The following is a 21,356-nucleotide window of genomic DNA, read 5'->3' as shown; positions in this document are numbered from 1 at the left end:
GTTTTGCTGATTGTTTCCTTCGCTGTGCAGAAGCGTTTTATTTTGATGAGGTCCCAGTAGTTTATTTTTGCTTTTGTTTCCCTTGCCTCCGGAGACGTGTTGAGTAAGAAGTTGCTGCGGCCAAGATCAAAGAGGTTTTTGCCTGCTTTCTCCTCGAGGATTTTAATGGCTTCCTGTCGTACACTTAGGTCTTTCATCCATTTTGAGTTTATTTTTGTGTATGGTGTAAGAAAGAGGTCCAGGATCATTCTTCTGCATGTCGCTGTCCAGTTTTTCCAGCACCACTTGCTGAAGAGACTGTCTTTATTCCATTGGATATTCTTTCCTGCTTTGTCAAAGATTAGTTGGCCATAAGTTTTGGGTCCATTTCTGGGTTCTCTATTCTGTTCCATTGATCTGAGTGTCTGTTCTTGTGCCAGTACCATACTGTCTTGATGGTTACAGCTTTGCAGTATAGCTTGAAGTCTGGGACTGTGATGCCTCCTGCTTTGGTTTTGTCAAGATTGCTTTGGCTATTTGGGGTCTTTCCTGACTCCATATCAATTTTAGGATTATTTGTTCTAGCTCTGTGAAGAATGCTGGTGTTATTTTGATAGCGATTGCACTGAATATGTAGATTGCTTTGGGTAGTATCAACATTTTAACAATATTCGTTCTTCCTATCCAGGAGCATGGAATCTTTTTTCCAATTTTTTGTGTCTTCTTCAATTTCTTTCATAAGCTTTCTTTTTTTTTGTTGTTAAATTTTTTTTTTAACGTTTATTTATTTTTGAGACAGAGACAGAGCATGAATGGGGGAGGGGCAGAGAGAGAGGGAGACACAGAATCGGAAGCAGGCTCCAGGCTCTGAGCCATCAGCCCAGAGCCCGATGCGGGGCTCGAACTCACGGACGGCGAGATCCTGACCTGAGCTGAAGTCAGACGCTTAACTGACTGAACCACCCAGGCGCCCCTTTCATAAGCTTTCTGTAGCTTTCAGTGTATAGATTTTTCACCTCTTTGGTTAGATTTGGTTATATTCCTAGGTTATATTATGGTTTTTGGTGCAATCGTTAAGTGGGATCAATTCCTTGATTTCTCTTTCTGTGGCTTCATTCCTGGTGTATAGGAATGCAACTGATTTCTGTGCATTGATTTTATATCCTGCAACTTTGCTGAATTCATGAATCAGTTCTAGCAGTTTTTTGGTGGAATCTTTTAGTTTTTCCATATAGAGTATCATGTCATCTGCGAAGAGTGAAAGTTTGACCTCCTCCTGGTCAATACGGATGCCTTTTATTTCTTTGTGTTGTCTGATTACAGAGGCTAAGATTTCCAATACTATGTTGAATAACAGTGGCGAGAGTGGACATCCCTGTCTTGTTCCTGACCTTAGGGGGAAAGCTCTCAGTTTTTCCCCATTGAGGATGATATTAGCATTGGGTCGTTCATATATGGCTTTTATGATCCCGAGGTATGATCCTTCTATCCCTACCTTCTTGAGGGTTTTTATCAAGAAAGGATGCTGTATTTTGTCAAATGCTTTCTCTGCATCTATTGAGAGGATCATATGGTTCTTGTCCTTTCTTTTATTGATGCATGTTCTAAACCTAAGTTTATTTACTTTGAGAGAGAGAGCAAGTGAGCAGGGAAGGGGCAGACAGAGAGGGAGAGAGAATGAATCTCAAGCAGCTCCATACTGTCAGTGCATGGGGCTGGAACTCACAAACTGTTCAACTGAAATCAACAATCGGATGCTTAACCGACTGAGCCACCCAGGCACCCCCACTCAGGCATTCTAAAACTCCACTTCATTAATATATCACAAGTGATGAACATGTCAGTTAGCAACTTCTAATATTAGACTACTTCACTAGAGTTATGGACATCACACATAGCTTACTCATATTCTTCATCACTGTCTTTGTCTCCACCTTTGTCATCTGTGTGGAGCACATTTCCAGACTATAACATCTTCATCTTCTAGAATCAAAAGGAAAATTGTCCCTAGCACTATGATGGGTTGATGCTTCACATTAAATCTGTGTTACAAAAAGAAAATCAAATCATGTTAAAATAATGAAATCAAACTGTACTCACATTAAAATTTATTTCAGGAACTGACAAGTACCTTCAATACTGGATATTTTATATCTTTTATCCAGCCCTGACTTTCTACAGAAAGATATTTCCATAAAGAATAATGAAATTCTTCATATCCTCAGAGCACAAATGAATCACCTACCCAACTTCCACATTCTCCCACTCACTTGAGCAATTTTCACACTGGTTAGGGTACTCACTGAAACAGGTTCACCAACTTGATGACTATCATGGACTCACTCTCATTTTAGTTCACAACCACAACTTAATTAGACATCCTAGTCTTCAATTTACCCAAAACTTTACTGTTCACACCAAGAACCAACATTTCCTTAGATCTTAATATTATTTCTTCTCTTTCATCAAAGCACTAGCAGTTGGCTTTATGAAACCATGAAAAAATGCTTTATTGTTTCATAAGAAGTAATGTATAAGCTCTGATTATGTGTACACAGCAAAGGTACCCCGAGAGGCAGACTCTGAGGGGTATGGTAGGCTTACTGACTATCTCAATGTCCCACGCCCCCAAATCTGTCTTATCATACCTACTACTCAAATATGAGACTTAGCAAAATCACAACTTAGTGTATGTCATCAATTTTTTAGATCAATTGCAAACCGTCAAAACCGCACGAGGTAAATCTGAAAATATCAAGAGTCTGCTGTATATTAAAACCTCTCTATATTAATTCCTATTTAAAATGATACAACAATAAAAATATACTTCATTTCTAGGAAAATAACAAAGAGCCAGATGTCCTTTGGATGACAAAGATGGCTTTGGTAAAGTAAGTAGAAAAGAAAATCACATTTGAAAGAACTATTTGGGCTCCTGGGTGGCTCAGGTGGTTAAGCATTCAACTCTTGATTTCGGTTCAGATCACAATCTCACCGTTCATGGGTTTGACCCAGTGACAGGCTCTGCTCCGACAGTACGAAGCCTGTTGGGATTCTCTCTCCCTCTCTCTCTGCTCCTCCCCCCATCTCAAAAATAAATACATAAACGTAAGAAAAAAAGAATATCAAATGTGAATACTGGCATTCACATTCAAGACATTCACAACTGGACTCAGATTGGCTGGCTCTCATTCACAGAATATCTTATAGTATGGTATATCACAAATATTTCAAAATTGTAATTAAGTTTAAAGAAAATTCATGGCTTTAGTGGTGGAGTGGAAAAATGTCTCATGACTCTAGTCAATCCTCTGGAAAACATTCCTGAAACCCCTTTCATTTCAAATAATAAAATTAGTCATATCAGTGAACTTAAACCATAAACTAAAGCTGCAGTATAAGAAGCATTCTATGGCACAGGACACTCAGCAGAGCACTTAACCTAAACTTGGGGTGTCAAGCAAGGTTTACAGGGAAAGAGACCTGAACCATATACAGGTGTTCAAACAGTAGGTAGAATGTTCCAAGCAGGGGGAAGAGCATTTGTAAAAGACTGAGGTCAGAGGACCTGTCTTGAGACAAAGCATAGATTAATAAGACATAACGCAGTTGTTTTACAGTCTTGCCAAAATCAGAGATTGCCCCCTTCTCTGAGAGACGCCTACACTGACTTCTTTTTTAATAATGAAAACAAACATTTTAGGGCATCTCAAGATAGAGACCAGCAGAAGGACTACTCTATTAATGCTTTTGTACTATGACCTCACCATTTTTATCCCTCTACTGGTGACATTCATTCCTTTGTTCCTTCCTTCTTTTCTTCCCAAGACTTTCAGGAATCCCATTCTCTTGGGCGAGAAATAATGTACCTTTCCTACAGTCAACCTCTGTTGGCCTGTTTGAAAACCTGCTTCACAAGTAGCAGATGGTTAACTCTTTTATTACTTCTGGGGAAAAATGACAGGTTGTGGTGACATCTAATCACCTCCATTACTTTATCTGTCATGATCAGCAGATAGATTCTCTATAGTTTGTAATAAAAACAGCATATCAAGCATAACTTCTAGATGGAGACTTCTCAGAGGAATCTGCCAACCATTACAACTACCTGCTGCAATATGCATGATTTATCTTTAGGAAGAAGGGTGCACAGATCTGACAGGGGCTTACTAAGGGACAATAGATCACAATAAAATTTCATGAATGGTGTTAGGGGGACTTCGGACTATAAAAGCAATTTTTTTTTTAACTTGAGAGAGAGAGAGGGAGAGAGAGATTGCAAGCAAGGGAGAGGAGCAGAGAGAGAAAGAGAAAGAGAGAGAGAATCCGAAGCAGACCCTAACCTCAGCATGGAGCCTGATGAGGGACTCCATCCCACGACCCTGGGATCATGACCTGGGCTGAAATCAAGAGTTTGACATTCAACAGAGCCACCCAAGTGTCTGAAAAGCAAATCTAACCAAGGTTGTCACCTTGCTCAGGTAAGCAGATGAATTTGAAAGGACCTTATAAGATGTGGTAAGGACCTTGGATTTTCCTCTAAGCGCAATAGGAATGCTCCTGTAAGAGCAACTGAAGAATGTTTAGCACCAAAGTGATATAATCAGATATGTGTTTTAGAAAGATCACACAGAAGCAGTGTAGAAAATGGGCTAGAAGGGGAAACAGAAAGACCTATCTTCTAGTTACCCAAGGCCTAGTTGAATGGCATGAAAAAATGGAGAAAAGTGCCTAGATATGAGAGACACTTATAAAAACATTTTTGAAATGTTTATTTATTTTTGAGAGGGAGAGACAGAGTGCAAGCGGAAGAGGGGCAGAGAGAGAGGGAGACCCAGAATCCGAAGCAGGCTCCAGACTCTGAGCTGTCCGCACAGAGCCCAATGTGGGGCTTGAACTCACGGACCACGAGATCATGACCTGAGTTGAACTCGGACACTTAACCGACTGAGCCACCCAGGCACCCCAAGAAACACTTAAGATGTAGGGTAATGTGATATTTAGTGTCTGACTGAACACAGCAAAAAAAGTATAGGGAGGAGTTAAGGATGGTGCTCGGGTTTCTGATTAGAGAACTAGGTGTACAGTACCATCATGTACTGAAGGAGGGAACAGAGGAGTAAGGATTTGCTTGGATAGAAAGATGAGTTCAGTTTAGGACATACTGAGTACAAGATACTTGGGACCTCCAAACGAAAATGTCCAACAAGCAATGGGCTATAGGAGACAGATCTGAGCTAAAGACATAGATGTGGGAACCATCCACACATAGAAAGTAATGAAAGCCATGGAAATGGATAACATAATCCAGGGATGATAAGAAAAAAAGACTAGGCAAAGGACAATAGGGATGTAAGAACTACGGAGGGTTTAATTGACCTGTAGACACCTAATTGAAGAAACAAGGAGGGGAGAGGGGGGTTAATCATGGCAGTATTATGTTAAGGAGCAAAGTCTTAGACCCCGAGAGAACTCACGCTAGTTCTCCCGGGAAAAATTAGCAGACATGTGGTAGAGAACAGGAGGGGCGCCCACCCACTCTGTTCTTGGCTCTAGTTTCCAGGTTCAGTCTGCCACCTTTACAGTGACTACAGTCATCCAAAATAAATAAAAATCAGTAAAAATGAACTGGCAAATCATTGTTGTTCTAGTTTTCTTTTACTTAGTAGATTCAAAACTGATACCATCTGTGCAGTGTATGTTACTTAAATACAGGAATCATTCTTGTACCACTAATGCAATCCAAAACTGTATCAGGACAGCACAGACATAGTAATATCAGATGTAGTTTTAAGTTCTATAAAACAAAATGATTCTACATTTTGGATCCAGGTTTTAAAAGTACTATAGTATATGTGGTTTTGTGTAAGATTCTAAACTATAGTCAAGTTCCTAAACTAGTTTTTTTCTACTCAGGTGCTGACAGGAAAAAATATAGTTTTAGTCTGACCTTACAGGCACACACCATTTACCCTACTTTTAACTTGATTTAAACCTTAAGGGTACTCTTGCAAAACAACAAAAATGTGCAGAACTGAGGTCAATTAATAACTAGTTTCTAAAATCTACTGAAGTTTTTCCTGGACAATATCAAAATTCCCAAAATTTGTAATGAGCTATAATAAAGCTTGAAGTTTTTCCAGTTTTAACTAGGATTTCCCCAAAGAAGAAAAATATGTTATTTTAAGAAATTCTGATTCATCTGTATATCTCTTTAAATGCTTCACTAACAATTATTCTATTGCTAGATATGTTACATATAATAAATAACAATATTCCAGCCACATTTTAAAAATAAAAAAAAGTAAAAACTTATGCAGTTCAGTACTAAAGTTGTTAGCTATATTTAATTGTCTTCTGAGTACAAAACCTTGTTTTCCAAGCACCAGAATAGGTTCTTTCCCGTAGTCCATATTTAACCTTTCTTCAAATAAAAGTTAACAGTATAGCTCTATTTATCACCAACATAAAACATCTCTATATGCTGAAAACTTATCTGCTTCTGAAAGCCTTTCCATTTTTCTCTATCAGCCATTCACAATGCATCTCCTAGTACAGTTTCTCCCTCACATGTTGGTTTACCTTTGCTGACATATTTTTCTTACACTTCCTACGTGGCCTGCTCCTCTCTCCCAAAATGCATCCTGAACTCCTAGGAGGTAGGGACTTATCAGTCTTCTTTTTGTAAGACTGCATTCAAAAACCATTTGATATTAGTGGCTAGCTTATTCTATGGTCTCTCAAACACAAGGAATCAAATACTTTGTTTTGTATTAAATAATTCTCAGGTGGAGTATTTACCTCCACCTTCCTCACCTTACCCTCCCTGTCCCAAGCCAATGAAAAATCAGATTAGATTCAAGCAGAAGGAAAATCAGATTAGCATAAGGCTGATTTAAAAAAGAGAAGTCCAGGGGCGCCTGGGTGGTTCCATCAACTAAATATCCAAGTTGGGCTCAGGTCATGATCTCGCCGTTCATGAGTTTGACCCCTGCATTGGGCTCTGTGCTGACAGCTCAGAGCTTGGAGCCTCTTTGAATTCTGTGTCTCCCTCTCTCTCTGCCCCTCCCCAGCTCATGCTCTGTCTCTGTCTCAAAGATAAATAAACATTAAAAAAAAATTTTTTAATAAAATAAATAAAATAGAGAAGTCTAAAGAGTCACAAAGGGGAAGATAAGAAAAAATGATCAAAGAAAAATGGCTAAAAGGAAAATTTGAGCCAAAGATAACAAAAAGGAATAAAATAATAATAAGGCAATAATATCAGACGATGACCAAGAAAAAGAAGCCTGTAAGAAATAAATTCAATCTCTCCCTTAAGTAGATCGCTAAACCACAGCTCACAGGACAACTAACAACTTTTAAATCCCAGGCCAGGGATGTGTGGTTATCCCACCCTGGTACTTGTTATGCCAAGTATTACTGCTGACTTGGGGTGCTCTGGAGTCAACCGAGAGGACCACCATCATTTCCGTTCCCTGCCAAGAAACACATCAGTGACTGGGGGCTGGAGGGAGAGCCAGTGGCAAAGACAGCACAGCAGCAGGCCAAGGACTGCACAAAACAAGTCTGGTATTGAGGTTAAAATTAAATGAAATGGAAGAGAAATAAAGACAAGGGAGGATGAGAAGAACAAACACGGCATCAGACTGAGTTCTTTCTATATGCAGGGAAAAGCAAACATCTGGAATTATTTGGTGCTGAGTGCCACCAAATTTAAGACTTTGTTCCTGTCTTGCAATTGTTTCTCACTAACCCCATACAAAGAAAAAACAGACCTAGAGGCTAAAATGAAGAAGAGTCGTTAAAGTGGGTATAACAATAACCATTTAAAAAACAAAACACATTTTTCAAGTAACAGAGCAGTTAACTACAAAATGACTATTCCTGACTGACTTAGAGATGTTCATCCTAACTTCCTAAGTCAAATGAGGAAGCTGCAGACAAATATGTATAATACATGATATGTGTCTGTATAAGCAGGGGAAAATGATTCCAAAATAAGTGCTGGTATAATGAGTGATTCTTCTCCTTTAAAAAAAAAAAGTTTCTCTGTTTTCAATGTAATTAAAATAAAAACAATGATCCCTTAAAATAAAAGGATAAATATCCCTTTCTAGGTCATTCAGTCTTTACCTGGAGTTAAATGTGTTTGGAATTTACAAAGAACCCCTTTTATAAAGAACACAGCTTTGAGAGAGCTATTTCCCACCCAGGGGGGAGATGGGGCCCCTGGCCAAGTCCAGCTCCATTATGGTGGAAAAAACACAAGCTGTGAAGACCAACGGAAAGGTTTGAATCCAGCATCTCTGTTTACTAGCTTGGTGACCCAGGGCAAATTATATGAAATTTCTGAATGCTGCCTTCACTTGGCTTCAGAAATGAAATAATACCTACCTCACAGGGTTGTTCTGAGGATTCTCAAGAACAGCTCCCACATACGACATGGACTGGTAGAATGGGGTACCATGGAGAATTAAGAGGCTTCTGACCATTATTTTACTTACTATCTCATGAAACAATCTGTTCCAAACAATGCCAGATCATTTGTAGCTTTCACTGACCTACCCTTGGCCTAGGATTCCTCAGACTAACCAGTGCTCACAGCAAATCAGCCTGGTTACTGATGCTTCCTGTTTATCACTCCCAGGAGAATAAAACAGGAAAACAGGTATCAGAGAACAAATGTGTGCTTATCCAAATTCTTTGTCCTATGGATATATAAGCAAACCCATTAGGGATAGAAAACATCTCTTTTAAAGGCACATATGGCAGAAAAGTGACCAAATGAATAGCATGATAATCACAAATACTGTTATAGACTCTGCTTGACATACTGTGCTTTAGCCGAATTTGCACTGCAACTATTGTTCATTTCTTAGTGTTGTTTTAAAATCTTTCAGAAGCCCATCAAAAATCTTAGTAGTCAGAAGTATGCCTTGAACCTGGAAAAGCTCAGAACCACCAAGACAGAAAATAAAGAAGAGAGAATTGTTGTGAAGCAACAATCTAGAAAAGTGCTGCCCAGCAAGACTGTATGCAATGATGGTAATATTCTATCCATATCTACGTTATCCACTGAGATAGCCACTAGCCACATGTGGCTACTGAACACATGAAATGTGGCAGGTACAAGTGAAGGAATGAATTTTTTATTTTATTCCAATGAATTTAAATTTACAGAAGCAAATGTGGCTACTGACTATGACACTAGAAGGCACAGATCCAGAACCCTGGTTTAATAACTTATGCTAATTCAAAAAGGGTGGTATGGGGATGAGTTAGCTAAGTAAAAAGCAAACAGACAAAAAAAGTATCCAGCAAATCACCAAAAATCAACAGAAACAGAAACCCAGTGCCATGTTAATAATATTCTCCTGCTCCACACAGAGTTCACCTTGATAAAGCTGAGGTCCTCATCTGATCCCAATCTGCCTTACGCTGCTCAGGCTACCATAACAAAAACAGCGTGGCAACACTGTTTATTTTCTTAGTTTTAGAAGCTGGCAAGCCCATGATCAAGGTTCTGGATGACTCGGCTCCTGGTGAGGTTCCTCTTCCTGGCTTGTGGATGGCCACCGTCTCTGTATGCTCACATGACCTCTAGTTTGTGCACATGCAGAGAAAAAGATCTCCCTTCCCCTTCCTTTAAAGCACTAATCCAGATTCTGACCCCACCCTTATGACCTCATTTAAGCTTAATTATTGCTTCTAAAGGCCTGATCTCCAAACACAGTCACATCAGGGCTTCAACATATGAATCGGCAGGGAATAGATGGAGGCAAAATTCAGTCCGTAGCATAACCTTCCACTCACCCATAATTACCTTTTTTATCATGAGTTCTAATATTCCATGGAATATATTTCTCACCCTGAATTCATAATCTTCTAGAAAGTTATTAGTCGTTTGCCTGCACTTACCACACCACCAGTTTACACTGTGCAGGACTCTAACCCTGCCATCAGACACCTTTGCAATTTACCAAGGTTAAAACTTAACTTGGACCCTCAAAATGGCTTAACTCCTAAAATGACTGTGCAAAAAAGAATTAACACAGCAGGCCTAAAACTCATCTCCTCAGAAAGGGGTGTTTGTAACACTGGTACTCGGCTAGACTCTGGGAACTTGGATACTGGAAGAGTTCCCACCTCCCTAACTATTAAGAGGGACTCACAGTGCCTAAGCTGTACAGACAATGTGATTTATGCTGAACATCTACTTTCCTACTAAGGGTCTGGAATTTGGTACCTGCTAGGCAGAGGATGACTATGTGATCAGCCCCCAGTAAGAAGGGCACTGATTCTCTCTAATGAGCTTCCCTGAGGGATGACATTATACACGTTGTCACAATTCTGCTGGAGGAAATATGTCCTGTGTGACTACAAAGGGAAAAGACTCTTTAGAAGCTTGTGCCTGGTTTCCTCCGGACTTCATCCCATGCATCTTTTCCCATCACTGATCTTGCTTGGTGTCCTTTCCCTGTAATCAATCATAATCATGAGGACAACTACATGCTGAATTCTGTGAAGTCTTCCTAGTGAATCATCAAAGCTGGAGTAGTCTGGAAGACCTTTAACACTTCAATCAATGCACTTTCTTAACTCACATCACCAAACATCTATCCCTACTAAAAGAACTCCATATACCTATATTTTAATCTTCCCAGGTTCCACTCCAACCCATAATTCTTTCAGCCCTGGCCTTATCCAGTCCATTTTCTACAATTATCACAATCAGGCTAAGATGACCATCACCTCTCTATATATCAGGGCTTCTATAACTGGGGTGAATATTCTCTAAGAGATAGGGGTGGGGTTTTTTTAATATAAAACTGTTTGTTTCCTAAATCTTTTAGTAAAAATAGTGTTCCCAAGCACTTCTCCATGTTCAGCCTCATTTTACTTGATCTTTCTACAAGGGAAGAAGCTACAGAGCACTCTATCTGCCTGTAAACTTCTTCTTCCTCCAAATACCCATAAATGTTAGTGATCCAGGGGGTTCCATCTTCTGGCCTCTTTCATCTCACTTTCCACAAACCATTCCGTTTACTTTCTTTTTTTTTTTTTTTTTTTAATTTTTTTTTCAACGTTTTTTATTTATTTTTGGGACAGAGAGAGACAGAGCATGAACGGGGGAGGGGCAGAGAGAGAGGGAGACACAGAATCGGAAACAGGCTCCAGGCTCCGAGCCATCAGCCCAGAGCCTGACGTGGGGCTCGAACTCACGGACCGCGAGATCGTGACCTGGCTGAAGTCGGACGCTTAACCGACTGCGCCACCCAGGCGCCCCTCCATTTACTTTCATAACATGAGCTTCTACTGATGATCCATCCACCTTTAAGTTCAGCTCTATCACCTGTCCTAAGCCCCAGAATCTTACTTCCAACCACTTAGAGGACAAATATATCTATGGAGCCTACCAATCACTCAGACTGATATTCTTCTTAACATGTGTGTTCAAAAAGATCATCTAGGTCTGTTTGCTTTACACTTCAATTGATATGTCTACAGCTACTATATCACAGCAATCCTAAGTTCTAGAAGACTCTGAATTCTTTCTTTAACATGTCTTTTTGGTATTACAGCCTACCCTGTTCTTATTTAGTAGTTCACTATTATAGTAGAGCCTGGTGCAAAGCTATGCACAGACCAGATATTTAATAAATATTCATTCAATAAATTAATATCATCATCCATCTATCAGACCTGCAGCAAACAGAATGGAACACCTTGCTGGTAGTATGGCTGCATATAGAAATGTCACTACCAGTAATCCCAATTTATTAGTTATATATGAATTAGAATTTTCAAAACACAGTTTGGAATAACAAGCAAGCCATTTTAGGGAGAAAATATATATAGAAAACATATATTTAAGAAAAAAGAGAGGTGTTTGCTGGAGGAACGTCCAGATATAGATGGCCAGACTAATAAACACAGGTTTCAATCCTTCCTGAAACCCTATAAAGATGACAATAAAGAAATTTACTTTTCTTTTTCTTTCTTTCTTTTTTTTTTTTAAGGCATAAACTTACATGGATGAGGAAAATAGAAAAGGAGAAAACAGTAATAGAATTCACAAGCTAGAAAGCAGATAGACAAGTGGTGACTGACTTAATAGACTGGAAAAACAGAATCCCAGAGGGACAACAAGAAAGCTAAAACCAGCTCATTGTACATCCCATTTTATACTGCTGGACCACTAACAAGATCAGGAAATAAAGAAATCTGGGACATCTGAAAATAGGGATGAAGGAGACCAAAAATAAAGTCAACTGGTTCAAAGTCTATCTAAGAGGCAGTTAGATATCCACATTTCCACATCATTCCAACTCTTGGCAGTCCAGCCCCAACCTGACCAAAAAGAGGTGATTTATTTTCTGGAGATTATAAAACACAGGGTCTCTGGACCAGGAGTCAATAGCCACAGTTGAGAGCAGAGCTACAATTCAACAAATGGGGGCAGTGAATGGGGTGGGGTAGAGGTACAGGGTTAGGAGTTACATAAAAACATGTAAACTGGGATACTGAATGCTGAAATCTGCCCCCTCCCCAAATTTCCTACCCCACTCAATCTGACTTACAGTTGACAAGCAACTCTGATATGCCTACTGATATGTGAGAGTTCCCCAAAACTTGGCCAAACCTGACCATCTCAATGGGAATCTAAGTCAGTTAAGTGTCTCCCATGCACTCAGAATGAGATTTTTAGCTCCCTGTTGCAAATATAAGCATACAACCAAGGACTGATTACCAGACATCTGAAGAAACCTCTAACATAAAAGAGGAAACCAAAATATACAGATAAAAAGCAACATGGAAGTCACAAGGGGGGGTGGGGGGAAGGAAAGAGACTTTAAAATCTTTTTCCAAAAGTCTTAACGTTAACATTTTCAGAATACAGAAGAAATAACACTATACCCATGACATAAGGACAGAATATTAACAAAAGAACATTCAGAGAATGATTCTGGAAATTAAACATACCATAGTAGAAATGAAAAACTCAATAAAAAAAAAGAATTTAGGGGAGCCTGGGTGGCTCAGGCGGTTAAGTGTCTGGCTTCGGCCAAGTCATGATCTCCCGGTTCATGAGTTCGAGCCCTGCGTCAGGCTCTGTGCTAACAGCTCAGAGCCTGGAGCCAGCTTCAGATTCTATGTCTCCCTCTCTCTCTGCCCCACCCCCCACCCCCCAACTGGCACACATGCATATGCGCGCTCTCTCTTTAAAAAAAAGGAATACACATTAAAAAAAATTTGTTAAAAGAAAAGAAAGAATTTAAATTTGAAAAAATTTCTCATAAGTAGAGCAAAAAGACAATGTGAGAGAAAACAGGAGAAAGATAAGAAAATCAGAGGATCAGCCCTGGAGGTCAAATTCCAAACAAAGGAGCTCCAAAGAAAATGGAGGAGAGGATACAGTGAAAACAAATTTTCTCAGAACTAAAAGACAGGAGTCTCCAGATTTAAAGGGCAAACCAAGTACCCAATACATTGGATGAAAAGAACATCATGGCACACCATAGCACACCACATAAAACTGTAAAAACATTGGAAGGTAAATGGAAATGCAACAATGCCTTCACAATTTTGAAGGAAAATTGTTTCCAACATGGAATTCTATATTCATCAAACTATCAATCGTGACTAGAATAATGATACATTCAATAGGCAGTGACCAGTAAATAACTCACCTTTCACACACCATTTAAGAAGATACTAGAGGATATCCATCACCAAAAGCAGGGAATAAACCTAGAAAGAGAAACAAGAAGATGTGGTATCAGAGAAAGGATAGAAGAATAGATGATAATAAAGGAAAATCCTAGAATTACTGAGAAAAGTTTTAAAACAGGAAAAGAAGCTTTTGTATCTGCCCAGATTTCCTTCCCAAAATGCAGAATTCTATGTAAACGCTGAAAGAATTCAAAGAAACCTCCACAAACTCTTAAATTAAAAAGAAAAAAAAAAAAGGAAAGAAAAAAGAAAGGAGGAGACAAAAGCAACAGCAATCATTGAGGTATACACCAGTCTTCTATACTGATAGAAAAAGCCAGTTCTTCTGACCAGCTCTGAGCTTCCACAGTTACCAACTTTAGGTTACAACATGGTATTTGACAATGGTTGGCTTCAATTCTTCAGATCAGAAAACGTTTAACAAAAATTGAAGAACTAGTGTAAATAAGGGAGAGTCAACTGCCTCCTCTTGATAAAAATGTTGCCTCTTTTTAATCAAGGACTAAGGATAGTTTAGTAATAATCATTTAACTGTTCTATTACCCAAATTAGAGGCTTCCTCAACAGTCCAGTAGAGTAATTCAGTAAAGGCAAATGGCATTTTAAAAGGCAGTCATCAATAAATAAGCAAACAAAAGCAAAACAATCACACACACTCCCAGAACTATTTGACCCAGTTCATTCAAAGAGCTTCCAGTGGACTCTTGTATACTCTTAAATTTGACACAAAAAAATCATACCAGATTTCATAAGAAATCAAAGCACAGAATGTAGCTCTAGAAAATACTATATTGCTCATCTGATACCCCACCAGTAACCGCACTTAAGTGGAAAATAAGGAGAAAAACAAATTAGAGCAGTGCAGATTTTGAAAACTTGTCCTACCACAGTCTAGCTGAAAGACAAGACCACAAGAAACATGCTCAAAATCATTTAGAATAAAATTCTTCCCTTAAATACAGCATTCTAAATTGTCAAACTGATATAATTCTAAAATATCAACTCCTTCTACTTTTTTTAATTGACTAAGGCAATTGGATTCCATTAACAGCTAATTTTTGCCAAACTTAATTCTAACAAACTAATTTAAGAGACCTTAAATAAAGAATAAAATACTTATACCGTATTTCTGCATTCCTACAATTCAAAAGCAATAGGATCAAGTTTTTTCAGGGTGTGAATAAACATGCCACACTTCAGGTTAAAAACATATTCTATTCCAAAATTAGGAGTGAAAATAAAGCTCAAAAAGAAATGACTTCCCAGCCTTGAATTCAGTGGCATTAATATTAATGACAATCCCACTTATTTCAAAGGCATGTCCCAGAGTGTTTATATTATGAAAAATGGCTCTGGAATGTCATCTTCAGTAAATTTTAAATTGTTTAATCTGAGGTTTTGCTAGATTTGTAACAGCTGCACTTGTGTTTACAACTATAATAAGATCTTTACAGCATGGCACTCCTTTACACATTTTTTAGATCTGGTTGGTACAAACATGTTGTACTGATCAATGGAAATGAGTTTGGTATCTCTCTATAGCTACAAATTTAGTCAGAATAAAGTTTTGTTTTGGATTAACATTGTACAACAAATGCATCATAGACCTTAAGAAGTTTTATGGTATTGGTTACAGAAGGATAGGACAGAAACTTCCATTCATATACAAACATTTAGAAAATGATTCAATTTGTGTTTGTGGAATTCAAATTTTGTTTGGGGAGAAAATATGCATATCAAACACACTGTGGATCTAATTTACTTGCTGGCATTCACAGGGTCTCAGGGCAAGTTACCAAGCAGAAACTGGTTGGGCAGTATTCAAAAAACTACATTTCTTCTAATACCTTTATTTACACAGTAGAAAGATGCAACAAAAAAAGTCTGCCAAAGACTTGGCTCAAGAATATTCCAATAGGGAGCATCAGCAATCCTTGGCCATGGGGCTGCTGATGCAATGAGAAGAGCACCAGACCAGAGTCAGTTTCTGGGGGTAATGATCAACAGCTTTGCCACTAACCTCAGTTTTCTTCTCTGTAAACATTTCAAAGAGAAGTTATTATTGAAGGTGAATGTTTTCTGCTAAAATAAGTTGAGTATGGGTAACCAGAAATGCTCGGCTCCTTTAGAAACTGAAAAGGTTGTCATGCTGTAATAACTAAGACATATTCAAAAATTACAAAAACAGAAGTAACCCCAGAAGTTCTTCAGCACTATCCTCTTTTTGGGCCATCTCTCAGGAACTTCTAATCCTGGTCCAAATTAATTTTTTTGAAAAGCCTCCACTCTATTTTCTTCTTTTTTTAATGCTTCTCTTACCTTGACACATGTGGTTACTATCAGAATCAAATACAATCTGTATAAGAATAATTTGGAAAGTGCAAAACACATTGAACAGGGCTTATGACCAAAGTACTACTACAAATGAACCAAGAAACCAAAAGAAATTTTAAAAAAAATCCATGCTTATAAAATCAATTAATTTTTTAAAAAACCAATAGGGCAAAAGCTCTGATTTCTGAAGGATATATAGCATATTATTGTTCAGGAATAATAAAGTTTCTACAGTATGAACTTTGAACTTACCAGAGAACAAAGATTATTGTAGCAATTTCCACAATAAGTATGATAAATTTGTTCAGAATTACCCATTTCCCCCCCTAGGTATTACTTTGACAACTGAATGCATTTCAAAATGATTCAAGTGTTACTAAATTACTTCAGACAAAGGTCATAAATTAAAATAACCAGAATGGGTAAGTTAAATGAGTAAAGCAATCAGATGGGCTTGAGGCTACTGGAAGACAAGAGCACCATCCAAAGAAGATAGCCAGAACTTAGCTCCTACCAGCTGCTGCCAAGAGAAGTCAGATGTAGTTGCCAGACTGCCTTAATAGAAACCCAGAAAATACGGATTTTAAAGGTGAAATTGCTTAGTGTTTAAGTGTTTGTAAATGACTCAAACAATCTTAAACATCAAGCAAGCCACACAAAACTTAAATGCAAAGCAGATACGCTCTCTGCCTTATCATCTCCACCATGTTTTATATGGATTTACTTAAAATACCATTACAAGGTAGACACGAACTTTGGTGACTTTTTTATTATTATTATTTTTATGAGCAGCATGTGCAAGAGAGGCAGAGGGAGAGAGAGAAAATCTCAAGCAGGCTCCATGCTCAGCACAGGACTTGACACGGTGCTCGATCCCACCACCTGGATCATGACCTGAGATGAAATCAAGAGTCAGATGCTAAACTGACAGAGCCACCCAGGCACCCCTGGTGACTTTTTTTTTTAATGCTTCAATCATACTATGACTTATGTTAATATATTCCACAAGGTTCGCTTTTTTTTTTCCTTGAAGTAAAATTGGTATGTAATGTTATATTAGCTTCAGGTATACAACATGATTTGCTATTTGTATACACTACAAAGTGATCACCACAGTAAATCTAGCTACCATCCACCACCATAAAATTGCCCTGTTCACCCATTTCATCCACCCCACCACCGTCTTCCCCTCTAATAACCACCAATTTTCCATATCTATGAGGTTTTTGTTTCATTTTTTTGGATTCCATATATAAATGGAATCATGTACTTGTCTTTCTCTGACTTATTTCACTCAGCATAATACCCTCAGATCCATCGATGTTGCTGCAAATGGCACAATTTCATTCTTTTTTATGGCCAAGTAGTATTCCATTGTATATATACCACATATTCTTTATTCATTTACCTATTGATGAATATTTTAGTTGTTTCCATATTTTGACTACTGTAAATAAGAACTACAATGAACACAGGGGTACAATATATTTCTGATAGTGTTTTCATTTTCTTCAGATAATAGATCATATGGCAGTTCTATTTCCAATTTTGTAAGGAACTTCCATACTATTTTCCTTAGTGGATGCACCAATGTACATTCCCAACAGCAGTGCATAAGGGTTCTCTTTCTCCACATCCTCAAAAACTTTTTTTGATAGTAGCCATTCTAACAAGTGTGAAGTAATATATCACTGTGGTTTTGATCTGCATTTCACTGATTAGTGATGTAGAACATCTTTTCACGTGCCTGCTGGTCTTCTTTGGAAATATGTCTATTCAGATACTCTACCCATTTTTTAATCAGAATGTATGGCTTTTTTGCTATTGACTTGCTTGAGTTATTTATTTTAAATGTTATCCCCTTATCAGATGGATGATTTGCAAATATTTTCTCCCATTCAGTAGACTGTCTTTTCATTTTGTTGATGGTTTTCTTTGCTGTGCAGAAGCTCTTTTAGTTTGATGTAGTCCCATTTGTTTATTTTTGTTTTTGAAATCAAATCCAAAAATAAAATGTTAAGACCAATGTCAAGGATCTTACCACCTATGTTTTCTTCTAGGAGTTTTATGGTTTCAGATCTTACATTCAAGTCTTTAAACTATTTTGAGTTCATTTTTATGTATGGTATAGGATAGGGGTCTAGTTTCATTCTTTTGCATGTGGCTGTCCATTTCCAAAACAATTTACTGAAAAGACTTACCCAGTTGCAACTCTTGGCTCCTTTTCAGAAATTAATTCACCATATATGTGTAAATTTATATTCTATCCCATCAATGACTGATTTTATGCTAATAACATACTGTTTTAGTTACTATACCTTTGTAGTATAGTTTGAAATCAGAAAGCATGATACCTCTAACTTTGTTCTTCTAAGATTGATTTAGCTATTCAGGGTCTTTTGAGGCCCATACACATCTTTAAATTATTTGTTCTATTTCTGTGAAAAATGCCATGGAAATTTTGATAGGGACTGCACTAAATCTGTAGATTACTTTGGGTTGTATGAACACTTTTAACAATATTAATTCTTCCAATGCATGATCATGGAATATCTTCCCATTATTTGTATGTTCTTCAATTTCTTTCATTGATATCTTATAGTCTACATTGTACAGATATTTCACCTTATTGAATTTTTTCACAGGTATTTCTTTTATTTGCAATTGTAAATGGGATTTCTTCTTTCTGCTACTTCATTATTAGTGTGTAAAAACAACAGATTTCTGCATTTTAATTTTGTACTGTGAAATTTTACTGAATTCATTTACTGGTTCTAACAGTTTTTTTGGTGAACCTTTAGGGTTTTCTATACAGTGTCACAGCACCTGCAAACAGTGACATTTTACTTAACTCCTTTCCAACTTAGATGTCTTTTAGTTCTTTTTCTTGCCTAATTGCTGTGGCTATGACTTCTATTCGATGTTGAATAAAAGTGGCAAGAGTGGGAATCTTTGTCTTTGCTCCTGATCTTAGAGGAAAAACTTTCAGCTTTTCACTGTTGAGTATGACGTTAGCTGTGAGTTTGTCATATATGGCATTATTTATGTTGAGGTACATACCACCTTCTATTCCCACTTTGTTGAGAGTTTATCATAAATAGATGTTGAATTTTGTCAAGTCCTTTTTCTGCATGTATTGAAATGATCATCTGATTTTTATCCTTCATTTTGTTAACACGGTGTATCAAATTGATTGACTTATGGCCACTGAACCACACTTGCACCCCTGGAATAAAGCTCCTTTGATCATGGTGTATGATCCTTTTTCAATTTGGTTTGCTAACATTTGTTGAGAATTTTTAATGTAAGTTCATCACAAATATTAACCTAGGATTTTCTTTTTATCTTGTTTTTGTCTGGTTTTAATATCAACGTAGTGATGGCCTTATAAAATGAGTTTGGTCCTATTTCCACCAGAACTAAGCACTCTATGATCAGTAGACTTGGTGCATGTCGGCAGTGGGGGCTGTGTTGGTCCTCTGGGGCAGAGGCCAGCTGCACTGGCTCACACAGTCAGACTTGCCCTAGCAGGGTGCAGGGGGGTGGGGTTTGGTGTAAGAGGCTGCAGCCTCCACTGGGGGCACTATGTTGCTCACTGAAGTCCAGCTGCGCTGGTGCAGGAAGGGAAGATGGCATCACCCCACTCTCTTATCCTTAGGGAGGGTAGCTTGCACCTGCCACTGTTCAGGGAGTCCAGACAAGCAAATGATCTCTCCTTCTGTGTCCCAGACTTCCATCAGAACCCTGCCCTCAACCCTTCTGTGCCTGAGCCACTGACACACACACAGCCACAGCTCTCCTGTGTTTTATCTCTGGTGTGCAGCCAGGATTCAAAACTCCAAATCTTAAAGGAGTTAAAGGCAGACTGCTGCCCCCCTCCAGAAGAGAGCCTTGCAGCACTGTGCTTAGCACCATTCAGTCCCAGAAAAGTAGTCACACAGCCACAGAGCTGCCTGGAGTTTACGGTGAATGACAACAGAAAGCTGCAACCAGATTATCTGCCCTCTACATGTGCCTCTGTCCCTTGCTGTTGAACGGCTGCTCAAAGGCACCAGCTGGGTCTTTAATCATTGGAGAGGAAATACACCCTCTTCCAAATGCACTCTGGGAAGGGGAACATTCTCTCCCAGTGCAACCCAGGGGACCCCAACACCACGCTATCTGCTGTCCACTCCTAGGGCTCTGCCCTTCTCCCGAGAAGCACAGCTGCCCACCCAGATTGACTTCAGCTAATGGTACAGACTTTCAAAACCTCCAAATTTGAGCTCCACCATTTGCAAAAACTTGTGATAGTTCCTCCTGATTCCCCAGTCAATGGTTTTGGGGGAGTGCTTCTCTTTGTGAACCCAACATCCTGCTCTCTTCTCCCCTCTTCCTTTTCCTCTCCACAAAAAAGGCTCCCTCCCTTCTGCAGTACTGAGGCTTTTCTTTCTCCCAATTCAAGTCTCCATACCTGTACCTGCCAAGTTTTCTCCCTCAAAACATGCAGATTGTTCTCTTAATCCTTCAACCAACTTCCTAGATGTTCAAAATGATTTGATGTTGATCTAGCTATTTTCAATGGACGAGGCAAGCCCAGGGTCGCCCTATTACTCCACCATCTAACTCCTCCCCTCATGAGATTGGAAACATTTTTCCAAATCTTCAATTTTTTGAGTCTGAGAAGGACAGGTATTAAATCTACTCTGAATATTTGGTAATTCACCAGTGAAGCTATCTGGTCCTGGGCCTTTGTTGGGAGTGCTTTGTTTAGAGATTCAATCTCCTTACGAATAATAAATTTATTGATTTTTAATTTTTTTATGATTCAGTCTTAGAAAATTATGTTGCTAGGAATTTATCCATTTCTTCTAGGTTGTCCAGGTTATTGGTACATAATTGTTCACAGCAGTCTTTTATGATCCTTTGTATTTCTGTGGTATTAACTGTAACTTCTCTTTCATTTCTGATTTTATCTATTTGAGCCCTCCATTTTTTCTTGGTGAGTCTAGCTAGGGTTTGGTGATTTGGTTTATCTTTTCAAAGAACTAGTTCTTGGGGCACCTGGGTAGCTCAGTCAATTGTCCGACTCTTGATATCAGCTCAGGTTATGAACTCATGGTCATGGGATCAAGCTCCACGTTGTCAGGTTCCAGGCTGACAGTGTGAAGCCTGCTTGGGATTCTCTCTCTCTCCCTCTCTTTCTCTGCCCCTCCCCCATTTGCATGTGTGTGCACACTCTCTCAAACTTTAAAAAAAAAAAAAAACAACCTAGGAGCACCTGGGTGGCTCAGTTGATTAAGCATCTGACTCTTGATCTTAGCTTA

At 38.5% G+C, this 21,356-nt stretch overlaps 1 protein-coding gene across 4 annotated transcripts in view; it reads right to left on the bottom strand.

Annotated features, from left to right (window-relative positions):
* The window catches only part of FANCC (FA complementation group C), a 280,802-nt gene that overhangs the window by 242,096 nt on the left and 17,350 nt on the right, over positions 1–21,356 (bottom strand). For 3 of the 4 annotated variants that reach the window (XM_040450237.1, XM_040450236.1, XM_040450240.1), the window contains exon 2: positions 13,674–13,734. The exons of the other annotated variant lie outside the window; for it this stretch is intronic. The gene's annotated coding sequence lies outside the window, so the exon portion shown is untranslated. The remainder of the gene's footprint in view (positions 1–13,673; positions 13,735–21,356) is intronic. 4 annotated transcript variants of the gene reach the window in all.

Source organism: Herpailurus yagouaroundi, unplaced genomic scaffold (genome assembly GCF_014898765.1).
Source record: "Herpailurus yagouaroundi ecotype Mexico unplaced genomic scaffold, PumYag 201, whole genome shotgun sequence".
Classification (NCBI taxonomy): domain Eukaryota; kingdom Metazoa; phylum Chordata; class Mammalia; order Carnivora; family Felidae; genus Herpailurus; species Herpailurus yagouaroundi.
The sequence above is the reverse complement of the archived record's forward strand: the minus strand, read 5'-3'. Positions and strand labels throughout refer to the sequence as shown.